We start from the raw sequence: 13528 nt of genomic DNA on the forward strand, positions 1-13528 counted from the left end.
GACTCCTCTACCTGAAGTCTAAAATATCACTTTCAATTCCAAGCCCAAGTGTTTCTATTAATTTGTTTTTATACCTACCTCTTTTCTAAGGTAGAAGTGGAAGCTTTTTATTATATTTTTATTTATTTACCCCAATTTTTTTCTCTGATACACCAAAACATCTTCCTAAAGGATAACCTTTACTTTTATTCATGCAATTACCATCTCATGATCTTCCCTGATATATAGTTAGGTCAGCCAGGTTGTTAAAATAGTGTCTTTAATTGCATTCACACAGCATAAAACATAGCAAACAATGATCTATCTTAGCCTTCCAATATAATATCTATCAAATGAGCAGGGTTAGAAGGCCTATCACAAAGAATTGAGGCAGTGGTGAAATGTAAAATTTGTTACTACCGGTTCTGTGGGCGTGGCTTGGTGGTGGTGGGGGGGGGTTAATGTGACTGGGTGGGTGTGGCTAACTTTTTTTTTTTACTTTTAAAAGCATTTTTTCTACAACCTTTTAAGAGGTTTAGAAGAATTGGGGGGGGGGGGGCAGGGATTTTTGCTACCGGTTCTCCGAACCACCCGCCTCCATTGCTACCGGATTGGGCAATCCAGTCCGAACCGGGAGCATTTCACCCCTGAATTGAGGCCTAGACAAAAAGAATTGAGGTCCTGAATCATTGAAGTCAACAAGTCAGAAAAAGCCCGACATAGTCTTTATTCAATGTTAACTAGACTAGTAATACACAAATGAATTGATAGAAGTTCCCCGTAACAATTGTCCACAAGTTGATCCCAACCTCTTTTCCAGGTTGAACTTCGAATTGTCGTCACATACTATTGAATAAATCTGGTCTCTTGTTTCCAACAAATTTGAAATTGAGGTCAGGTAATTAATATGCCAACATTTGTTTCTCATTCCTCCAAAAATCCACTTCACCCCTCCACTCTGAAAACGATGGCAAACGAGGAATTGTCTTTTGAGTGAATTAATCTGCTGCCATATGCTAACAGCTTCATTATTTTCCTGTTAGCTGGGCCGACAGCCAGCCAGTGCCGTGTTCTAAAGAGCACTTCATATGCACCCATTTTCACCAAAGCTTCAACATTTCCACAATTAAGCCTTTGTTATATATTCACAGATGACATTTCGAAAGGGGGAGAGAAAAAAAAAAAAGACAAAAGGAGAAAAACACACTTCTTGCAAGTCAGACGGACAAATGCGATCAAATCTATCAAGCTTCTTTTTTTTTTCTAATTAGGTTCTCGAACATCTTGTGACTCATTCAGGTTAGCCATAACAACAACACCAAAAAGGAGAAAAAAAGAAAAAAAAGAAAAAAAGAAAAAAAGACTTCAAACTGCAAGGGTTTCACTTTGATTCTGTAGGGGAACAAAAAATGGGAAGTATCAGCTTATGGAACAATGAAGGTAAAAGGAAAGAAACTTTGAAAGAAAGAAGAAAAGAAATTTGATCAAAGGCTGAGTATTAAGAGATTTTCTGGCTTCGCGAAATGCCCCACTTCATCACCAGGCTTTAGGAAGTGATTGATATTAAAATACACACAAACACACACATAGACTCAAATATGACTCTAGTAGTGAAAGTTTGGTTTAATTTAAAAAAAAAACTTCATTTATCATAACCACAGAATTTTCACATAGTCCTCAACTTACAAACACTCACTAAAGTTGCAACAGCACTAAAAAAAAAAAAAGTGACAGTATGGGTTTGCACAAGTACAACCACTGCAGCAGTTCTATAGTCATGTGATCCAAATTCGGGATGTATGACAGTTGAAGTGTCCTGGGATCATGTGATCTCCATTTGTAACCTTCCCAGCTGCCTTCTAACAAATAAATTCAACGGAGGAAGCCAGATTTGCTTAAGGACCACATGGTTCACTTAACACTGGACTGATTCGCTTAACAACTGTGGCAAAAAAATAAATAAATCATAAAATGGGGCAAAACTCACTTAACAACTGCCTTGTTTAGCAACAGAAATGTTGGGCGCAATTGTGGTTGTGAGTTGAGGACTACCCGTATTCCTTCTTATTGGGAAACACAGCTTCCCACTTATGACTATAACCATGTTGCTTGTATCTTTCAATTTATATTGTTTTTATTTGTTTCCTAGTACAATTTGATAGCTTATTAGTAACCTTGACTATCACTAAGTGTTGTATCTTTTTATTCTCAATTAATGTATTTTATTCTCCTTATGTACAGTGAGAGCATATACACCTAAGACAAATTCCTTGTGTGTCCAATCACACTTGGCCAATAAAAAATTCTATTCTATTCTATTCTATTCTATTCTATTCTATTCTATTCTATTCTATTCTATTCTATTCTATTCTATTCTATTCTATTCTATTCTATTCTATTCTACTCTACTCTACTCTACTCTACTCTACTCTACTCTACTCTACTCTACTCTACTCTACTCTACTCTACTCTACTCTACTCTACTCTACTCTACTCTACTCTACTCTACTCCTATTCTTCTGTCCTGTCCTGTCCGGTCCGGTCCTGTCCTGTCCTATCCTATCCCTCCAAGATGGGAACTACAAGAGTTCCAGTCTCAACTGGGATAGCACCCAAGTGGGAAATCTGGCCCTTACTCTGGGGTGTCCCATTCCAAATAAGAGATTTTGTACTCGAAGGTGTACATATTTCTTCTCTATGTTGACATCTTCCAATTCTCCGGTTTCTCATAACTTCCTTTTAACAAAACAAAGACATCTGGATGCAGTTTAAACTGCAATAGCTGGAAACCATTATTGTCCCTCTCTTTTCCTTTGTGTGTCGGTGTGTATGTGTAGAAATAGGAAAGTGTTAGAAGAGATAGATACTAGTAAGGAAGAGAAGAATAACAGTAATACAGTCTTAGTAAATTATTTGACAGTGTTGTGGGAATTAGTTGCTTAGCAGAGTGATAGCATTAGAGGAAAAAACGTGTCCTTGTGTCTAGTTGTTTCGGTGTTCAGTAAGCAGCAAAGTAATAAAAGAAATAATCATCATGAGTAGTAATGGCAGAGCACATGATGTATTTTGGAGTTATTTTCATAACTGCATTCATGCCAGGCTCTTAAGGTGGCATACTGTATTTAGATTCTTCTTCCCATTTTATCTACATAATGATCTTGTAGGTCAAGGGTGGGGAACCATGGCCCTTTTATGACTTGTGAACTTCAACTCCCAGAATTCTGGGAGTTCCCCACCCCTGTTGTAGGGTACCATCAGATTTGAGACAGAGATTCACCCAAGTTGTTTAATCAACACCAATTGCAAAAATATTCTCCCTGACTTTGATGAAAACTGAAGTCAGAACTACAACAGCAACAACAAAACCTCTCTCTACATATACACACACACACACAAAATCACACTAGCCAATTGCATTTCGGTAACATTTGAGAGTTGATTCTAAAGCTGGAGGTTGGAGAGTGCACATGGGCTACAGATTGCCCACCCTTTTTCTTAAAAAAAATAATTCCCCATTAACATACCACCTCTATTCTTCATTTCCTCTCATACAATGCTTATACTCATTTGTTGTTCCAAAATGGAATGTGCCATATCTAAATATTTGATTAATAGCCACCAGCATTATATTATTGATTCATCATTTGGTGGTAATTGAGTTTTGAGCTGGCAGGAACAGGAATTATTGTTGCCAGATACTCATCAGGAGGAGGAGGAAAGAGGAAGCAATTGGAAATTTTAGAATTTCTGTTTTTACGGCATCCTGGAATAGAGGACTGAGAGAGGGAGGGAGGGAGAGAGAAAGACACAGACACAGAGAGAGAGGCAGAATGAGAGAATGAGAATAAAGAGAGAGATAGAGAGAGACACTCTGACTTTCAGAATTCAGTTTTGTGGAGCCTGATCCCTGAGCTGGCCTACATCAAAGGGCTGATAGAAGTATAATCTCCAAATCACAGGAAGTAATAGTTCCACTTTTATTTTGCACTGGTTTGACTCCATGATTCTTTGTCCAGTTCAGGGTACTGCATTTTGGTACCTCGTTACAAAATGAGACCTTTGGTTCTATCCAGTGGTGGGATTCAAATAATTTAACAACTGGTTCTCTGCCCTAATGACCGGCTGGGTGGGCGTGGCCATGTTGTGTGATAGGCAGCACTTGGCCTCCTGCACCCCCCCCGGGAGCAAAAACAGGCCACGGGGGGGGGGGGGACATGCCATCCCCCCCATGCTCCATTTTGGGCCTAGGCATCCTTGAAGCCTCCTGGGAGCAAAACGGGCCACAGGGGGCCACGCTGCACCCCCCGCACCCCATTTTGGGCCCAGAAGGCCTCCCTGAATCCTCCAGGGAGCAAAAACCGGCTGCGGGGAGGGGGTGCTGCACCCCCACGCCCAGTTTTAGGCCTAGGAGGCCTCCCTGCGGAACCAAAATAGGGCACGTGGGAACTCCTGGAAGGGACGGAGTGGGGCCAGCCAGCAATTTAACTACTAGGGTTTTTTTGCTTTAATTTATATGCTGCCCTTCTCCGGAGACTCAGGGTGGCTTACAATGCATTAAGCAATAGCCTTCATACTTTTGTATATTTATACAAAGTCAGTTTATTGCCCCCACAATCTGGGTCCTCATTTCACCTACCTTTGAAAGGATGGAAGGCTGAGTCAACCTTGAGCCTGGTGAGATTTGAACTTGCAGTAATTGCAAGCAGCAGATGTTAATCTGTTAATAACAGTGCTTTAGTCCACTGTACTACAGGCTCTCTTCACCCGAATCGGCCTGAACCAGCTGAATCCCACCACTTCTATCCTCCTTGTTGCAAAAGGCAACGAGGTGGAAAGAACCATACATTTTATAAGAGAGTTGGAAGGAACTCGGGATCTTCTGCCTTGCCAAGAGAAGACTGAGGGCGATATAATAGCACTCTTCAAAATCAGAAAGGATGCCCTACAGAAGATCCAGACCTTTTTCCTCACTGTTCTAAACGTGTTAAGGCACAAAGCAAGGGACTTAATTACAGGAAGGCAGGTTCTGACTGTGTCTCAGGAAAACAACTTCCTAACAAATAACAGCAGTGCAACAGTGGAAGCAATTAACCAAAGGTGATGGGATCTCTCGGATGTGTTGAAATGGTGTCTAGACATCCAACTATCAGGGATGCATTAATTAGGGTTCCTGCAAGGAGATGACCTTGAAGGTATAAACTCCCTCTTCAAATATGCTGAATGTATAGTCAGAAGGGCCCACTGGCTCACAGCAAAGCCCAGCTTCCTGCTTTCCCCAAGGGAAAAATTGCCTGATAATTCTAGGCAGATGTTAAATGTTTAGGAACGAAATGTAAACATTGCGCTAAAATTCTTTCCTATTACCTGACTCTAGCCATAGTTGATCTTTCATTCTAGCTCTTGATACTCAAGTAGTCCCCAACTTACAATCACAACTGAACCCGTTGCTAAGAGAGGCAGTTGTTAAGACGGAACTTCTGCCATTAAGCAACACAGCTGTTAAGGGAGTTATGTCCAATTTCACAACCTTTTTTGTCCTGTGATTGTTAAGCGGATTTAGCTCCCCGCCATTGATTTTACTTGTTGGAAGCTAGATGGAAAAATTGTAAATGTTTATCATGTCAACCTAGGATGTTGCAACCGTGGTAAATACATGCTGGGTGCCAAGCACCCAAATTTTGATCATATGACCAAATGTGCTGAATCTATAGTCAGAAGGGCCCACGGGCTCACAGCTTCCTGCTTTCCCCAAGGGAAAAATTGCCTGATAATTCTAGGCAGATGTTAAATGTTTAGGATACAGAGGCACCTCCCTTACCATATCAAGGAAACAGTTTGGCATTATCTCATGTTCTGCCAATCAATGCTTACTCTCATTAACCTTTGTTTATGCCAGAAATTCTTAAATATGGTCTAGATCCATGATGGCGAACCTATAGGCACACGTGCCACAGGTGGCACACGTAGCCATATCAGTGGCCATGCGAGCTCAGCTCGGGCCTTCTAGGCCCACCAGAAGTAAGGAAACAGGTTGTTTCCTGTCTCTGGAGGGCCTCGGGGGGGGGGAATGAGGAAGGCCGTTTTTCTCTCACTTGGCTCCAGAGCCTTTCTAGGAGTCTGGGGAGGGCGAAAATGGCTTTCCCCACACACCCCGGAGGCCCTCCGGAGGCCAGAAATGGCCCACTTGCCAACTTCCAGTCTCACCGAAAGTTGGCAAACAGGCCATTTCTGGCCTCCGGAGGGCCTCCAGGGGGGTGGGGAAGGACGCTTTAGCCCTCCCCAGACTCCTAGAGAGGCTCTGGAGTCAGGTGAGAGAGAAAAATGGGCCTACTGGGCCACTGTGTGCCAGGATCGGAGGGAGAAGTCGCGCGTGTATGCACGGGGGTGGGGCACTTAGAATTATAGGTGTGAGCACACACGCGTGCGATCCCCCTCCTGATATGCGATGGCATAAGGGTTAGCCATCACTGGTCTGGATAAATCATTAGGTGTGCACAGTAATACCTAACACCCTTCATTAAGTGCTTTTTGAAACATTCTTGGTTGTCTTTTTGATTAAGGAAACATTTTAAAATGTTTCTAAATGCCTGCAGAATATGTCTTGCAGATAATTAAAAGACAATTCAGCTGATTGATAAATGAATTGAATGAGACAAGTTTATTTTCCTTCCAATTCTTCTCTCAATTCTCATAAAACCCAGGACGTCATTATATAATTGCACTTGCCCAATGAGGTTGATTCATATGTCATCGTTTTGACCTCATCACGACTTGTTAGTGATGCTGCTAATTTGAACCCAATGCTCCGAAGGCCAAAAGAGAATCTGCAGGACACAAATTTACTCCTCCAACTGTGACCACACTTGGGCCTCAATAACATTTTATGGCCATTGGCAATGTCCCACAGTCATGTAACTGTATTTTGTGACAGTTTTGCTGAAAACTGGCACTTCCAGTTTTTGACAAACCTCACCACAGCGAACAATCGATTCACTTAATGACTGCAGGGTTCTCTTTACAACCATCACATTCGCTTAATGATTGCCACATTTTGTTAACAATCACTTCAAAAAAGGTAATAACTTTACAACTTACGACTCTAATGGGCAGACTTCATTACGGTCGTAACTCGGGGACTACCTATAATGATTTGAAACCTGGTAAATAACCATGTTAGAAGTACTAGCATATTTGCAAACTGAGCATTAACCTAAGAGGAAAAGATAGAAATGATATATTGGGCTGTTAAGCTATTTTCAAGCTCTGGTTTGTTGAACAAATCACAATTGGCCATATTCACACATTGCACCAAGCTATAAACCGTGGATTTACAAACCACAGTGGCAATTTTCACGCAATGCACTGAACCAAAATTATGTTATGGCTTAGCTTATATGGAATGTGTAACTCTACCACGAGCATCCCACTGGTCTATATGAAATAGGATAACTATTAGACAAAAACACCCACTGGGTTGTATATGGTATAAGATGAGATTCTTTTACATTCTGGGTAAATAAAAAGGACATTAGAATAAAGGAATGATATACCCAGCTGCTGCCAGTTAGCTGATCTTTAGAATGGGCAATACTGAACCTTAGCTTTCAGCAAATGTCACCAGGAGATAAACAATTTAAAATTTATAATGTCACTCGGCTCTAAGGTTTCAAATTTCATTTGCTTGCAGGTACACACACACACACAACCTTGTGTTCTTTAAATGTTTTCTTAAGGCATGAGTCATGACGAAACAAGGCAGGATCGTCCCTTTAATGACAAGCAGGTGAGCTGCTGTTCTCTTTTGCTCAGGAAGGGCATTTATGAGTTTCATTAGTGTTTCCACTTTATAATGCTTTGGTAAGGCCATACTTGGAATACTGCATCCAGTTTTGGTCGCCACGGTGTAAAAAAGATGTTGAGACTCTCAAGAAGGTGCAGAGAAGAGCAACAAAGGTGATTAGGGGACTGGAGGCTAAAACATATAAAGAAGGGTTGCTGGAATTGGGTATGTCTAGTTTGATGAAAAGAAGGACTAGGGGAGACATGATAGCAGTATTCCAATATCTCAGGGGCTTCCACAAAAAAGAGGGAGTCAAGCTATTCTCCAAAACACCTGAAGGCAGGGCAAGAAGCAATGGATGGAAACTAATCAAGGAGAGAAGCAACTTAGAACTAAGAAGAAATTTCCTGACAGTTAGAACAATTAATCAGTGGAACAACTTGCCTCCAGAAATTGTAAATGCTCCAACACTGGAAGTTTCTAAGAAGAGATTGGATAACAATTTATCTGAAGTGGTGTAGGGTTTCCTGCCAAAGCAGGGGGTTGGACTAGAAGACCTCCAAGGTCCCTTCCAACTGTGTTTTCTATTCTATTCCTATTCCTATTCCTATTCCTATTCCTATTCCATTCTATTTTATTCCCAACCCAGGCATTTTGCAGATGTGTAGATTCCCTGGCCAGCTTGGGGATTTGTCCACAAATGTTAGAGACACATGGCTTGCAAATCATCTCCACACAGTATGGCTGTGGTGAAAGCTGTTACCTGAAGGTAGAGAACCCTCTGTTCTTGACTGCTTGCAAAACAAAACATATTGTGACTGGGTTCGCTCATCTAGCCACCTCATGAATATTTATCTGCATCCCACCTTTCTAGCCAGAGGTAGCTGGCTGTGGTATGCAATGTTTAAGAAACTCATCCAAACCAAAAATTATGCTATTTACAGTACGGTTGTGCAATGCTCTTGAAGGAACAGGGATGAAACACATAGACGTCCAAAACTTTTTAAAAGAGCTGTGTCTTTTCCCAGACGTGTCTTTTCCCATGTATCTCCCTGAGCAGTTGGCACATAATCTGGGAAAAAAGATCTAGCTGCTTTAAAGAACTGCAAACAGAAGCTACCTATCTGAAGTCCACCTAGTCCTTGAAGTAGGACACAACTGGGACGGAACTTCTGTCAATTAAGCAAGGCAGTTGTTAAATGGTTTGTGTCCAACTTCACAACCTTTTTTGTCCTGTGATTGTTAAGCGAATTTAGCTCCCCACCATCGATTTCACTTGTTGGAAGCCACCTGGAAAAGTCATAAATGTGGCATGGTGGTTAGAGTGCAGTACTGCAGGCTATTTCTGCCATCTGCCGTCTGCCTGCAAGTTCGGCAGTTCAAATCTCACCAGGCTCAAGGTTGACTCAGCCTTCCATCCTTCCGAGGTCGGGTAAAATGAGGACCCAAAATTGTTGGAGGCAATATACGGATTCTGTAAACCGCTTAGAGAGGGCTGTAAAGCACTGTAAAGCGGTATATAAGTCTAAGTGCTATTGCTATTATCATGTCACCCAGGATGTTGCAACCCTGATAAATACATGCTGGTTGCCAAGCATCCAAATTTTGATCATATGACCATAGGGATGCTGCAACCGTTGTAAATATGAGGATTGGTCATTAAGTCACTTTTTTCAGCACTGTCATAACTTTCAACGGTCATTAAATAAATGTTTGTAAGTTAAGGACTACCCGTACCCTATCGTAAATAATACAGTTCTATTTTGGGTAAGTTACTTAATCATAGTAAACCACTAATCAGTGTTTCTGAACACACCTCTCCATTTGAGGAGAAAGTGAGAAGCCACACACATGGGCATAATTGAATATATCTACCATCTCACCATTTTAAGGTATGAGCAAACAGGCTCGTACAAATCCTGCCTTGGAAATGAATTAATAGCTAACACAAAGTGTAGGTATAGCTGTACCATTCTAGTAACTTTTCACATACAGCCTATACTTATCTGGGCGTATTTAAACCAAGCTTTTTTTAAATTAAATTTATTTTTTATTTTTTATTTTTGCTTTATGCTAAGGATAATTGCACACAAATTTCCTCCAGTCATCATTTTACTTCTCCTTTTTCAAAATACGTGGCTGCAGTACTGTAATTGAACGTGATCCTGCTGTGTTCAAAAATATTTATGCTTTGGAGTTATTCACCAGGGGAAAATAGGAGCTAGGCAATGTTCTTACAAGCTCTCTGAATGGCCTTAAGTGGGATTACAAAACATTTAATTGCATGCCTCTTTGGAATAGCTCCCTACCTATTATCATTCTTGCATATTAGTGGTTAAGAGTTATTTACTTATAAAAATGCCACTGCCACCTTTTCAAAATTTGCTCAGGGAACACCAAGTTAAAAAACATTACAATTAATGCTAAAATCCTGGCAACTCCCAATCGCTTCAAGAAGTGCTTCTTCCTTAAATTATGGTTTCCAAGTCAACAGAATCAAAGGAGGAAATAGACGTTAGTAGACACCGTGTCCTCATCACAAACATTTTTAGGTAGAATCCAAGACTAGAACTGAATGAATCAAACTTTCATGGCTCATAAAGCTCGTTGAATCGGTTGCACGTGTGAATATGCAGAAGAAGAAGAAAAAGAATTCTCGTGGTAGAATAAACAAATAAAAAAGGCTTAGCATTTCAAGGAAGATTCTGAATTTTGATCTATACACGCCAAAAAATGAATCAGCAAGAGGAGTTTGCCATTTCAGAGGGCAGATGGAGGTTACTATTTTTAAAAGCCAGCCTAAGGAACATGAAAAAAAAAAGCAACAAATCAAATTAGGATTACTTGATTTATTTATCATAGTTCTGGTCTCCCAAGCGAAACATTCAAATTCAATACAAATTATTTGATTTTTATTTTATCCTGCCTTTATAGGAAATTCTCAAGGCGGTGACCATATCTAATACTCCTTCCATCTAATATTTTCCCCAACAACAACTTTGTGAGGTGGACTGGGCTGAAAGACAGTGACTGGTTCAAAGTCACCCAAGCCTAAGGGCAGGACTAGAACTCAAAGGGCTCCTGGTTTCTAGGTCAGGACCTTAACCTCTATAAAAAAGTAAAGGTTCCCCTCGCACATATGTGCTAGTCATTCCCGACTCTAGGGGGCAGTGCTCATCTCCATTTCAAAGCCGAAGAGCTAGCGCTGTCCAAAGACGTCTCCGCGGACATGTGGCCGGCATGACTAAACGCCAAAGGCGCATGGAATGCTGTTACCTTCCCACCAAAGGTGGTCCCTATTTTTCTACTTACATTTGTTACCTGCTTTCGAACTGCTAGGTTGGCAGAAGCTGGGACAAGTAACGGGAGCTCACCCCATTACGCGGCATTAGGGATTTGAACAGCTGAACTGCCGACCTTTTGACCGACAAGCTCAGCATCTTAGCCACTGAGCCACCACTGAGCAACCACTATACCAAATTCGAAATCAGTCCGTCCATTGATGAATATAATTAACAAACAGTAGTGGCATTTCTCGGGGTAGTGTAGTCATTACTTCCACTTCTGTTCGCAGCACTTTGTCCTACAGCAGGGCTGTCAAACTTGCGGCCCACAGGCCGGATGCATCATGCGCTGGTCATATTTAGCAAAGGGGGGGAAAGTCGCGATATGTCACGTGACGACACCATGATGACGTGAGTTTGATACCCCTGTCCTACAGGATATACAATAGACCCAACCTATGTCCGAATGAAAAGAAGCATCTATCTCTCAAGAGCCACTGAATTCAAATTCAGAGTTTGACTCATGCTGAAGAGACGTCAACTGAATGCTTTCAGGTGTAGAAGCACTGATGATGTTACCTAGTTGGGTAATGAAATGACTGCAAGAAAAACCCAAGCTCAGAGAGCACCAAAGACCCCACATTTTAACCCTGAGCTAAAAATAGTGACATATACCGGGTTGGGGATTTACCCCTTAATTTCATTCCCAGGTAGGTTGGGCACAAAAAATGTTTGATTTTGAATGATCTGAAGTCCTCCAAGTTTCTGAAGTTCATGTCCAATAGCTTGAATACCATACTGATGCTGGTGTAGGATGCTGAGTTGTGAACCCTTCATAAGCATCTGCATTGTCATTGCCACCTCTTCTTTAATGATTCCCCAACTAAATCTGTGTAGATGAGAATGGTTTTTTTCTGATATATCTGTGCTCATTCATATCACTAGTTCAGGGGTGGGTTCTAAATTTTTTTACTACCGGTTCTGTGGACGTGGCTTATTTTGTGGGTGTGGCTTGATGGTCATGTGACAATTATTTAGGATTTAGCAGAGGTACTGGTCTACCAAGCTTTTAACTGCTTGCAGAGCTATACCGATCTACCCATTTATTTTTTGCAGGCACTGGTCTACCCATTTATTTTTGCAGGCACTGATCTACTGATGTATTTTTGCAGGCACTGGTCTACTCATTTGTTTTCTTTTAACACTGATCAGCTGTTGGGCGGCCCTTTGAAGCCCTGAGGCAAGAGTTTAAGCAGGTTTTTTCCCTCTAGCCATCAGCTGGGACTCAGGAGGCAGCAATAGATTGGGGGTGGGGCCAAATAAAAGGTAAGAATAACGTGGGGGGGCACGGGGGGGGCAGAACCGGTTCAGTGACATCATATCGTCACCGCTACCAGCTTGGGGGAACCGGGCCAAACCGGGAGGAACCCACTACTGTATTAGTTCATAAAAAAGGTTGGCTTGATGTTGGTTAAGGCAGTAGTGGTATTCATATGATTCTATCCGGTTTGGGTGAATTGGTAGCGGCGGCTGCAGGAGGCTCCGCCCACCCACCTGGACGTCATCATGTCCTGTTTTTTACACTCTGCACATGCGTGGAAGGCCCTGCGCATGCGTGGAGGCGCGCACGCTCACTTTTGCAAACTGGTAGTGAAGGTAAGTGCCCTGGGTTAAGGGCATGGATGGCTAAGGAATTCTGGGAGCTGAAGTCCACACATCTTCAAATTGCCAAGATTGAGAAACATTGATTTGTGGTTCACGGAGCTGAGGAAACCCAGCTCTGTGTGGCTTAGATCAGAAGCTATAATTAAGTCACAGCTTTCTATGAAATCCGAAGTGTGTTTTTTGCAAATTTTTCCAGTTGTTGTAATAAATCTTTGCATTTTGTGTTGCCATGCCCTTCAGAGTCCCTTGTATTCACATTTTCATCAGCACAGAATAAAGTAGTTATTTTTAAAAAGCAGTTTCAAAAATCCTGGTGTTATTCAGGATATAAAAATGCATTGTTCTATCCAAAACAGCTGACATCCAATTGAAGTTTTATTTATATAATATAACAGAAATATTTCTGGTATACTGTCCTATGTGGGAGGGAAACTTTGGAAAGTAAAATCTTAACTCTAAACTTTCTATGGGTGGGGAAAGAATTTGGAGAATGTGTGTGTAAAAGAACAAATAAAGGACATGAAAAGCTTTACTTCTTTGGCAATACTGGTCAAAAAGTCCATTTGGTCTAATTGAATCTTTCTTAACCTCATTGACTTTTGAGATGTGTGTGCTTTGACTCCCAGAATTCCTCAGACAGCATGCTGACTCGAGAATTCTGGGAGTTGAAGTCCATGCATCTTCAAATTTCTGAGGCTGAGAAACATTGAAAATCGAGTATTTCCCACCATCTACATTTATTCCTTATTTCTGCCAAAGATCTTGCCTGATCACATTTAATTCCCTTTGTTCAACTACAAATGGCACTCTGCCAAAATAG

The 13528-nt window shown here is 41.4% G+C and overlaps 1 protein-coding gene across 1 annotated transcript in view; it reads right to left on the reverse strand.

Moving 5' to 3' along the window:
• Positions 1-13528, reverse strand: part of SNTB1 (syntrophin beta 1) — a 123408-nt gene that overhangs the window by 55664 nt on the left and 54216 nt on the right. The gene's annotated exons all lie outside the window — the stretch shown is intronic.

This window comes from Pantherophis guttatus, chromosome 3, assembly GCF_059756535.1.
Source record: "Pantherophis guttatus breed Tessera chromosome 3, ASM5975653v1, whole genome shotgun sequence".
Taxonomy (NCBI): Eukaryota; Metazoa; Chordata; class Lepidosauria; order Squamata; family Colubridae; genus Pantherophis; species Pantherophis guttatus.